Raw genomic sequence first — 11,018 nt, forward strand, 5'->3', positions numbered from 1 at the left:
TCAGTGTATGAACTTTTGGGGCACAAAACATCCAAAGCATGGCAATGGAGCAGCAGGCACACATGCTTAGCCTAGCGTGACGTCAAAAAGAGGTTGCCAAACTTTTAAAACATTTTATAGGCCTAAGACTGAGCCTTAATTAGGTGATTAGAGAACCCCATCCCCACAATACTAATAAGTGTTAAGTAAGAATAACAGTAGGATTTTGAGGTTTAAATATGAAATATCCCCAAAGACTCACATATTGGGGTGTTAAACTCACTGATGAATTAATCCATTGATTAGTTTGTAGCAGAATGGGTTAATAGGAGGTCAGGCACAATTGGAAGATGCAGGTCAAAGTGGGTGGGTCTTTGAAATACATATCTTCTCACTGGCTCCTTCCAAGATTCTCCAGCTCCTGTCTGCCATGAGGTGAATAGCTTTCCTCCACCACCCTCTTCTGCAATGGTATTTCTGCCCTGTAGCCAGCAAATCGTGGACAGAAAGCTCTGAAACCGTGAGCCAAAATGAAACCTCCCCCTGTAAGTTGTTTTTCTCAGGTATTTTGTCACAGTGATGGAATGCTAACGCATACACCAGCGAGTTTTGAAAAGTGTATACTGTGCAGATATTTGAGCAAAGGAAAAACTGAAAATCAAGCAGAGTGACCTGATGATAAGAAAAGAATGCATACTGAGGTGAATGCTAGGGCAAGTTGTACTGCATTCTAAAAAAACGGTGTATGGAGCAGCTTGAAGTGTAAGGTACACCGAGGGTTACTACATCAAAAAGAAGCTGCTAAGTTCTCTTGTTGCTTTTGATACTTTCTGGCCACCATGAAAGGCCTTTGAAAGGCCGCGCTGCCATGCCAGCTAACTGTGGACTGAAACCTCTATGAAATGTATGCCAAATAAACAGTTCCCCATTTAACAATAGCTTTGGGTGTCAGTACAAGACTTCGTTACTCAAATATATTTGTCGTTGGTCTTATAGCATCCAAGAAGTCTCTGTTGCTGCTTAATTAGCAGCAATGATATCCGATTTTTCATGTATTTTCCCCTTGTCTTCTTTGACATCATACAAATGGTGAAAAACACTTGGAGATTTTTTTCTTATTGATAGTTACATGCCCTGAAAGCTACCCTTGTAAATATCATTAAGAGTTTTCTCCCTTTTCCCCCAGAAATATTATTTAGATTTTTTTTTCACAGACCTATCACCATCTTTTCTACATCCTCATATCAGTTCTATTTTCTTCTTGAAAGATATACTGCACTCCATTTAGACAAGGGGTCAGAACAAGCACTTAGAAAATCATTTTCAATTTTTTAAATTAACTAAACCCTGAAATTTAAAAAATAAGAACCTAGTCAAGGCTTAGGAAGGATCTGCTAAAAAAATTGTCTTAGGCATCTTCTCAAGACTGCATTCTAAAAATGGCATGGACCTAGGCTACTAGTAACAGAAAATACAGTCATAAAATGGAACTTCTAGAAGGTAAAATTTATAAGCTGAGAAGTAGTAGGACACAGAAAAACCCCCTATTCTCATTATCCCATGAAAAGCTGTGCTTAGCAAGGTGCAGCTGGACTGTATCCATTCTGGTCAGTCACTGTGTTCTGTAGAGACAAGCCCCCTGCTGCTATTATATTCTAGATATTTAGGGGATCAGAGGTAGGCAACATGTATATGATGTCAGTCATAACCTGTTTTTCTCACGATCTAATTCAGAACCATCTCTGTGCAGAAATACGGAGAAGGGAGGTTGGTAATCAGGCTCATCCTGATTTTTTCCTTAGAAAACCCTGACACATGATGGCTCAACACAAAGCCTGACACTTGGAAGACCAATGGAACATTTTCCTTTGTAAGTCACTGGCTAAAGGAGAAGTAAAAGATATTTGGAGTGTATGTATGTAAAAAGCTCAGTTCCATGAAACTCCAAAACTACTCATGGTAGAGTTCTTATATTGAATTAGGCACATAATTCTATTCTAGCTATGCAACCAGAGTTAATCTTCAAACTCCTCCACCTCCAGGTTCTACTGAAGTCAGAGGAAAATAATAAATCACATTACTAAGTAATTCAAATAGACTGATGATACTGTTTTGAAACAGCTAATATACTCATACTTTTAGAAGGTCAATGTATTAGATTAATAGAGTCTATATCATTGAGCAAGAGTAAACAACTCTGGAGATAAGTATAGTCAATCCAAGCCAGATGAGGTTAACTTAATATTAAAAACAAATATATTGGTACTAAGCATATATTACCTCTGCCACGATATAGACAACTTTGCACTTACTACTAGTTTTACATGAGAGACCCAAATATTAGATCTTTCATTGCAACTATGATGAAGTAACAAAAGACATAATATCAGTAAACAATGAAAAAATATACATGGTATAAATGCTTTTCTGTTTTTGGGTTATTAGAAAGCAGACACAAGAAAATCAGTGCGATGAACTCTGATTTCTTCAGCTTTGTGCCTGGAGACAAATTGTTTATTATGTGTAAAGGAACTAAGAACAGAAAAAAAAAAAATCCCAGTCTAACTGAAGAGACCTAGAAGATTTCAAAAGAGGGAAGGGGCAGGAAAATTCAAGGCTAAGTTAGAAACAATGGAATTACCAAGGAAAGAAACCCGAGAAATTTTCAAATAAAGATCCTTGAGAACTTCCTCATTATTAAATTGTGCCTGTATACAATGAAACTGCAAAACTGGGCAAAGAATGACCAAGGAATCATATTGTTGCAGGAAATATGAAATATTATATCTCTCAACCTGTTAACTGCAAGATATGCCAAGTTCTTGTTCTCTAGAAATTATAGAATGAGTCCTAGGAATGATGGTGGTTAGAAGTAGGAAGATATTTATTAATAGGAAAGCTCCTGAGGGACAGGAGGGGTCCCAAGTGGGTAGTCCAAGGACCCCACTTTACAGAGAAGTTTTATAGGGTGAGACCCGCATGGGCACAACATGGGCCACAGCTATGAACATTCAAAAAGATTACAAGTGTACTCGCTTAGACAATGGTGGTCCAATTGGGAAGCAAGTCACATAGTAAGCATGGATGCAAAGAACAAGGATTCTCCTAGGAGGCAGTGGGTCCAGAAGTCTCTGGTCAGTCCCAGGGTGGTCTATGCCTATCTATACTTCACTAAACCGGTTCCTGGAAGAAGTATGTGGGTCTGGTCATCTTGTCTCCACCTTGAGGCTTAATTTCCAGCTGACACGCAGTTGTGGTGTGGTTCACCTTCATCTTAGCCCTCTCAAGGACTTAGCCCTATCTGACTGCCTATAATATTTCTACCTAGCTTAGCTGTCTGTAGTACTTCTTTTGGTTAAACTAGTATCATAAGATGTCCACAGATAGAAAACAATATTAAGAGAAAGTAGAGTCAGCCTGTACAAGGTGCCAAAAAGTAAAATATTAGAATGAATTGAGAACATTGTACAGTTTAATTCACAATTTAATTTTTTAATATCTGGTGAAACATAAATTAGTGTCTTGAAATAAAGATAGAAATACAAACAATATCCTGATTGGCTTTGAGATCCTCCTGGGAGGATTGTGGGAGCCTAGTTCTAGATGTGTCTTGGTGGATATTGGAGAGGTGACCTTAGCGTCTGTGTCTGGTCCCTCACTCCTTCCTCTCTGTACTCTTCCCCTGCTCCACTCCTCAGCCACCATGAACTAAGCAGCTTTGCTCCGCCCACACTTCTGCCACGACATTCTTGCCTTGATGCCAGCCAATCATGGGTTGAATCCCCTAACCATGAGTTAAATTAACATCTCCTCTCTTAAGTGGTTGTTGGGTATTATGTCTCAGTAATGGGAAAGCTGACTAATCTAAATCTAAATTAATGAGCATCAGTGTGTGCCAAGCCTTCTGTCTTGTGCTAGGGATAGAGTGAATCTGATAGTTCTTGCTGTCCATAATGCCTCTGCTAGCAGGGAAACAGATAAGCAATGATAACACAATGGAGAAGTGTTGTATCAGGGAGAACACGGGCAATGGTGAGTGTCAGGTGACCCAGAACAGAGGAAATAGCCTGATAAGCAATGGATGGAAAGGGTGGGCAGAGCTATGAGCTCCAGATCTCAGGCTTTGCCTCCAGTCAAAACTGTTCAGTCCTCTGAGTCTCCTCAGCCAATTCCATGTGAGAGGAACTTATAGGCTGTTTATTTCTTTCATGGCAAAGGCCAGTTGCTCTTGGGAGAGCTCTCCATTGCCTTCTGGAGGAAGCCAAAGTGTCTATTTTCTGAGGCACTGGTGACAAGATGGGTGATTTACACTTAGGCCTGAGGCCACAGCCCAGCCCTATTTGGGACCTCTCTGGATCCTGGAATCTGTCATGATCAAGTAGCTTTGCTGTGATCATACTCAGGGTGAGTATGGCTCATAGTCATGTAGACATTTATACCATGTCACCCGAGTCTAGCAACAAGGAGAGCAAGCAGCAGGAGCTGCCATGGGTGGATGGATGGAACCAGCCCTGTGATTGCTCTTCACACAGTTTCTTTATGTTTAGAGATGACCCTGACATGTAAATCATGCTGTGCTCAATACAGAGAGGCTGAGGCATAGGAAGGGAGCTAAGTTACCCACCTCACACTCCTGGTGAGGGCTGGGGTTGGTGTGGATCTAGGGTTGCACAACTATAAAGCTCATGGAACTGCGCCTTTGCTCCTCTTCCAGCTGGCTCCCCACTTCCTGTGTGAGTCTTAGGACCTAGATGCTAGAGGGAATCTTATGGGTAATTTAGTCCATTGTGCTTTTAGAGCTCCAAAGTCACTGGAAACACCTCCAGACATCTCCCTTAACAGAGGAAGAAGCAGAGCTCACAGTGACACAGGGACTTGTCCATGCTCACAAAGGGGCTAATGGTAAAGTAAATCTCAGTCTCTCCCTCCTTTCTAAGCTCCAAATTCCCGAAGCTCCTGTGTTTCTGTAAACAGCCAGCATCTCCTCCTGTCTTTGTGTGTTTCAGACTTCATTTTATTTTCACCTAGCTTTATTAAAGCATATTGAACAAATAAAAATAATATATATATTTAAATAGTGATAATTTGATATAAGCATCATGCATTAGCAAATGATGACCTCAATCAAATTGGTCTACATATTTATCACTTTTCACAGCTACCATTTTTGTGTGTGGTGAGAACATTTAGACTCCACTTCTTTGAAAATTTCAAGTATAAAATATGGCATTATTAAACATATTTGCTATGCTGTTCTTCAGAGCCCTGTTTGTTCATCTTGTAGCCCAAAGTCTGGGCACACATCCTTCTTCTTTCTTTCTTTGTTTTTTTTTTTTGCTACCAGGAATCAAACTCACTTTGAGCTGTGTCTCCCTTTCCACCTGTCCCTGGGAACCTGGGGAGCTCTGAGCCCAGAGCAAGCTCTTCCTCCAGCCAGAACAATGCTGTCCTTCTGAATCCAAGTAGACTGGAGTGAGATTTCAGGGCATTTCCTGCCACTTCACAGGGTGGGACCACTGCTCATCCACAGTGTTGTCTGAGCTGTCCCAGCAGCTGCTAGAGGCCAGGCTTCAGCAACACCACACCTCTGCAGCCCAGGAGCCAGAGGCTGAGTCGCTGGACCCCACAAGGCTTGTGGAGGCTGTGCTGGGCAGGTGAGTGCATAACGCTCTCGCATTTTTCTTCCTTTTTCACAGTCCCTGGTTCTCTGACACCATTTTTCTGCCTTATCCTTCTATGTAATCCTCCTTTCCTCTCAGAATTTTCCCCCAGCTGCCTTCTGGACATGGGAGCAATCTAAGTGCTTGGCCTTCTGGTGGCTGGAAAGGGTCACCATGAGGAAGACAGTGGGTACCCGTACTGGCCTTTGTAGATCGTGTGTTTTCCTCTGCAGGGCCTGGCTTTGTTTCTCTCTCCATCACTGACCATGCTCAGCAAGTGGCTGAGGAGAATCACAGGGTACTGTCTTGGTATTTGAACTGAATCAAGCATAAGCATGTAAAATATCAGCAGAATCCCCAGATCCTGAGGCTTGCAGGGCTGGAGCGGGGCAAGGTTCAGGCAGGGAAGGAAGGGTGAGGACTAGGATGGCAGGAGGTGGGCAGACAAGATCTCTACACCTGGATGGGAAACTCAGACTCAGGGGTCTCCTGTCTCCAGCCCAGCCTCTTTGCGTCTGCTAAGGGATCCCCTAAGGGTCAATATAGAGCTGATCCCTCTCCCACCACTAGGAGGCGGTATAGAGTGGCTTTTGCAGTCAGGCAAACCCAAATTAAAAACCCAAACAAGCCACAGAAACCATCCAATAAGTTGTTCTCAGCTAAAAATGGGAGTGAGGCCAACTTGGATGGTTCATATGTCAGTTGAGATCATATCTCTGAGTCGGCCTACCTAGTATTTCTGACACATAGTTGTAAACTTCAGTCTCTTTGGCCCTCACTGTTCTGGAGAGGGAAGCTGACAGCAGGAAGCTCCCCTGAGGGTGGTTTTTCAGGGAGGACTTGTAAACAGTCAGGGTGGAGGGACACAGAGCCTGCCCAGGGTTCTTCTTGGAGTCAGGAGTAAGAGGAGCACCTAGGCAGCAGCAGGAAAGGGACTTCTGTGGCATGCTGCAGGGTGGCAGGGCTGAGGAGCACTCTGAGCAGTCAGAATCACATGGATGCCTTGTACACAAGGACTCGCCATCACTGTTTCCTTTCCTTGGCAAAAGGTGCCCACCAGACCTATTCTGGGGGCAACATCAGCCCCTCGGGTTGGGCTCAGACAAGGCTGCTTCTCACTCATGGCTCCACCAGGGAATGGGCAAGTAGGGCACTGGGAGCTGAGTGAGGGGAAGGACCCCTGCGGCGGAAGACGCAAGCTTCCCATCTCAGCAAACACTGCCAGGGCCTCTCCCCTCCACCCCTCACTCACTTGGTGACCATCTCTGCCTCAACAGTTGCACCACCAGCCACCCACATGCCTATCCATGCCCAGCGCTGCCTAAGAAGCCAAGTGCACCCTCTCACCTCCCTGACTTTGCCCTACTCACGGGGGACAGGAACACGACGGAAAAGACAGCAAGGACCTTGCAGGGTTCCCATCTAAGAGAGAGGCTCCTGATCTTATTCATAGGTAAACAGGTAGCACCCTGGGGTTGTGGATGTTTCAGGCTGGGAACTGGGGAAAACTTCTGAGTAAGGAGGACAGTGGAAGACGCAGCACACACAAAGACCTAGAGGTGAGAAGGGAGTATGCCACTTCTGGGGGAGACAATTACACAGCTCAGCAGCAAGGAAGCACAAGCAGGGTTCTGAACCAAACTCTGGAGAGTCTGGGAGAAGAAAGAGCCTCCGTAGCTACTTTTAGTTCAGGGTGTTCTCTGAGTTTTTTGAGATAGGATTAAGACACAGAAATTCTACTATCACATTAAATCTGAAAACACAGCCTGAATTCAGATATGATTCAGAAATCATAATGTCAAGTGCCTTAGTTGATCCAACACTTCAATCTGCGTTCAAAGGCAAGACTTCTCTCTGCAGGTCCTGGACCCAGCGAGGGCTGGCTTCAGAGCCCATCTGCCTCGGTGAGGAGGTCATTGATAGCTCATTACATTCCTCCCTCTCTTCCCCTCATGAGAAGCAGTATTTCTGACCATTGGAGCTGCAGTGTGAGGAGAAGTCCTAAGGAGGAGCAAAGTTCTGATTTGAGGAGAAATCTCCTAAAATGTTCTTGGCTTGCAGCAGCAGAAGGCTGAGCCGAGTCTGGGGGACCCGCCATGTGTACCCCAGGCCAGCACTGTATCCCTGATCCCTGAGCCACTCAGATCTTTCACAGACTCCAGAATTCAGTCGTTCACCTCCAGATTCTGGCAGCTGAGGTCCAGCCCCTCTCCAGGTAGTCTACTAGACAGGATCTACGATGTCCACACTCTTTTTCATGCATGTGGCCACATCTAATCCATATATACAGACACACGAAAAGCCCTGACATGATTTTGCCAAACCTGAGGAAGCAGGCCAGCTCCAAACACAGCTGATGTTCAGTCAGCCACAGGCTCTGTCTATGTCTAGAGATCAAGTCAGACATTGGCCTATGGTGTTCCAAACGGATGGCACACTACTACATTCTCCACTGGTCCCTGCTGAATCTCCTGGAGCTGAAACTAAACCTGAGAAGGGGCAAGTAGACCCACATCCTTCTCGTTCTTCTTGAGACAACAACAAGTATGCACTCAAAGAAATATTTTATATCCAGTTCTTAGTATTTGCTTTACAGATCTTCCCCTCATTCATGTGTAATTTTGCATACTTTCCTACCTATTTTATTGTAATAAAATTCACATAATATAAAACATACTGTTTTAAGAATATGGTTCAGTGGAATTGAAAGTATTAATTATATTGTGCCACAATCATAGGAGTCATGCAGTACTTATCTTTTGGTGACGATAGTTAGAAAATGGCCTTCAGAGCCACCCATGTTGTGGCACATATTAGAATCTCTTTTCTTTTTAAAGCTGAATAATATTCCTTTGTCTGCATATATTTTGTTTATTCATTCATCCATTCACAGAGTCTTGACTTGCTTCCAATTTTTGGCTATTGTAATAGTGCTGCTATAAACATGAGAATACAAAGATCTCAGTTTTATGGGAGTATATACCCATATATCCATCAATGGAATTTCTGGTCAAAATAATCCTATTTTAATTTTTTGAGAAACTCCCATACTGTATTCAATAGTGACTTTACCATTTTACATTCCTATCACTGATACACACGGGTTCCAATCGCCACATTCCTTACCAACACTAATTTCTTTTTTTTTTTTTTAATAACCAATCTATTGTGTGTCAAGTGGTATTACATTTGTGGCTTTGATATTTATTTCCCTAATGATTAGTGATGTTAAATATCTTTTCATATGCTTACTGGCTACTCATGTAACTTCTTTGGAGAATTGTCTATTCATGTCCTTTTCCCATTTTAGAATACACTTGTTTCTTTGCTTGAGTTGATTTAGCAGAATTCTTTATATATTCTGGAGAGTAATCCCCTATTAGTTATATGATTTACAATATATTCTCTGGGTTTCCTTTTCCTTCTATTGCTAGTGTCTTTGATGCATAGATGGCTTTAGTTTTGATGAAGTCCAATTTATCTATTTTTTCTTTTGTTACTGTGTTTTTGGTGTCATCATAGCAAATCCAATGTCATGAAGGTTTTCATCTATGTTTTCTTCTGCTCAGAGTTTTATCTTACTCTTCCACTTAGGTTTTCTATCCATTTTGAGCTACTTTTTGTATATGGTTGGAAAGAAGGTTATAACTTCTTTCTTTTGTGTGTGGATATCCAGTTTTCCCAACACCATTTGTTGAAGATTGTCCTTTCTGCATTGAACACTCTTGACACCTTTGTCAAAAATCACTTTACCATACATGTAAGGGTTTCATTCTGGATTCTCTATTCTATTCCACTGGCTTACAAGGCCATCTTATGCTAATACTACATAGTACTGATCACTGCAGCTTGCAGTAAGCTTTCAAATCAGGAAATATGAAACCTCCAACTTTGTTTTTCTTAGTTGTATCATACAGTGTGCCTTGGTAGAAACTTGCATGTTATCAACCTGATTTACTTCTGTAATTTTCTAAATAGTTCAAACCAGCCCTCTCCTCATAAAGCATTCCCAATAACCCCAGTTGGGCTTCGCTGCTCCTTCCTCTGAGCAATCCAGCTAAGAGGGACAAGGAGTGCTTTGTGCTGAATGCACCTGTCCTGTATGGCTGTGACTTGCCCACCAGATTGTGAATGATCACAGACGTGCTTCCATTTCAGTACCTGAAAGATGGCCATTTAGTGAAAAGTGACAACATGAGTATGCCCTTCACAGTTGGTTCTCTGAGGTGATTTTTCTGGCTAACTGAGGCCTCATTCTCGAAGGCCAATAGCTGCCTATAGTGTTTAGCCATTTTGAATGAGACTCTCCTGCCTGGATTTCATAATTTATGCTTTCCAAACAGAAGATGTATACTGATGTTAGTCATGTTTCCTTGGTGCCTCTGAGCTACCTTTGCATATGAACTCCTGGCTGCTATTCAAGAACGCCCTAGGCTAAACTGACCTGTCCTATGTTATAGGTCTGTTTGCCCCAATTAGGCCATCTTTTGCTTTTCGGCTTTCCTTAGTTTTAACGACATCCTGCACCATCAGCCCATCAGCTGTGATCTTGATCTCACTCTTGCCTGCCTGTCTCCTCTGGCTAATTTGTTTTCTAAGTTGTGAGTGGAGATGCATATAACAAGGATCTGGGCAAAGTAAAATTAAACAACCATGTATAGAGTGCTATGGGCTCACTGAAGGTGAGAATGCTGGACTTGTGTGTGGACTTCAGAGTCTCTACTGTGGCTGTTTCAAGCTTTTGTGCTCCCTCTGATACTCAGGGCTCTGAGTTGCTGAGTCCCCTGGTGAGCTGCCAAGGGTATTTTAGATACACTGCAAGAGTGCCTTCCATGTGCCCAAACTTGCTGCTTTAAGATTAGGCAGAATGTGCAGGGGTTAGAATTCAGCCTGAATTATCTGTGAGAAGGTGACTGGGAAACAGGGCATATAGATAGCAGAACCCATAGAACTGAGTGGGTCCTTCCTGAAGAGGAAGGGCAGGACTCAGCTGTTTTTCCCCAGCTATACTCTTCTGCCCTTCTCTGGAAGAGTGACCCTGAGGGCCTCGGCTGTGGCATTTTCAGTGGTCTGAGTTCATAATTGGCTTTATCCCCTCCATGATTGACATTGAAGAAGCTACCATACAGCTCATCCCCAGGGACTGCAAAACTGACCATCTAAGCCTCTTGGTTCTTCACATGTTATGATGTAACTAACACTGGCCACATTGCCCCTGTCCTTCTCATTTATCTGATGAACTCTTACTCTTCTTTAAATATCTGTGAAGGACACTGCCTTTGCAAGCTCTCTCTCGTCCCCTGTGGCATCTAATGGAATGGATGGAAGATCTTTCTGGGTCCTGGTCCAGCCAGAGACTACCCTGCCCTTCCTCTCAGA

The sequence above is a fragment of the Fukomys damarensis genome, unplaced genomic scaffold (assembly GCF_012274545.1).
Source record: "Fukomys damarensis isolate Sample0158 unplaced genomic scaffold, DMR_v1.0_HiC HiC_scaffold_23, whole genome shotgun sequence".
Classification (NCBI taxonomy): Eukaryota; Metazoa; Chordata; class Mammalia; order Rodentia; family Bathyergidae; genus Fukomys; species Fukomys damarensis.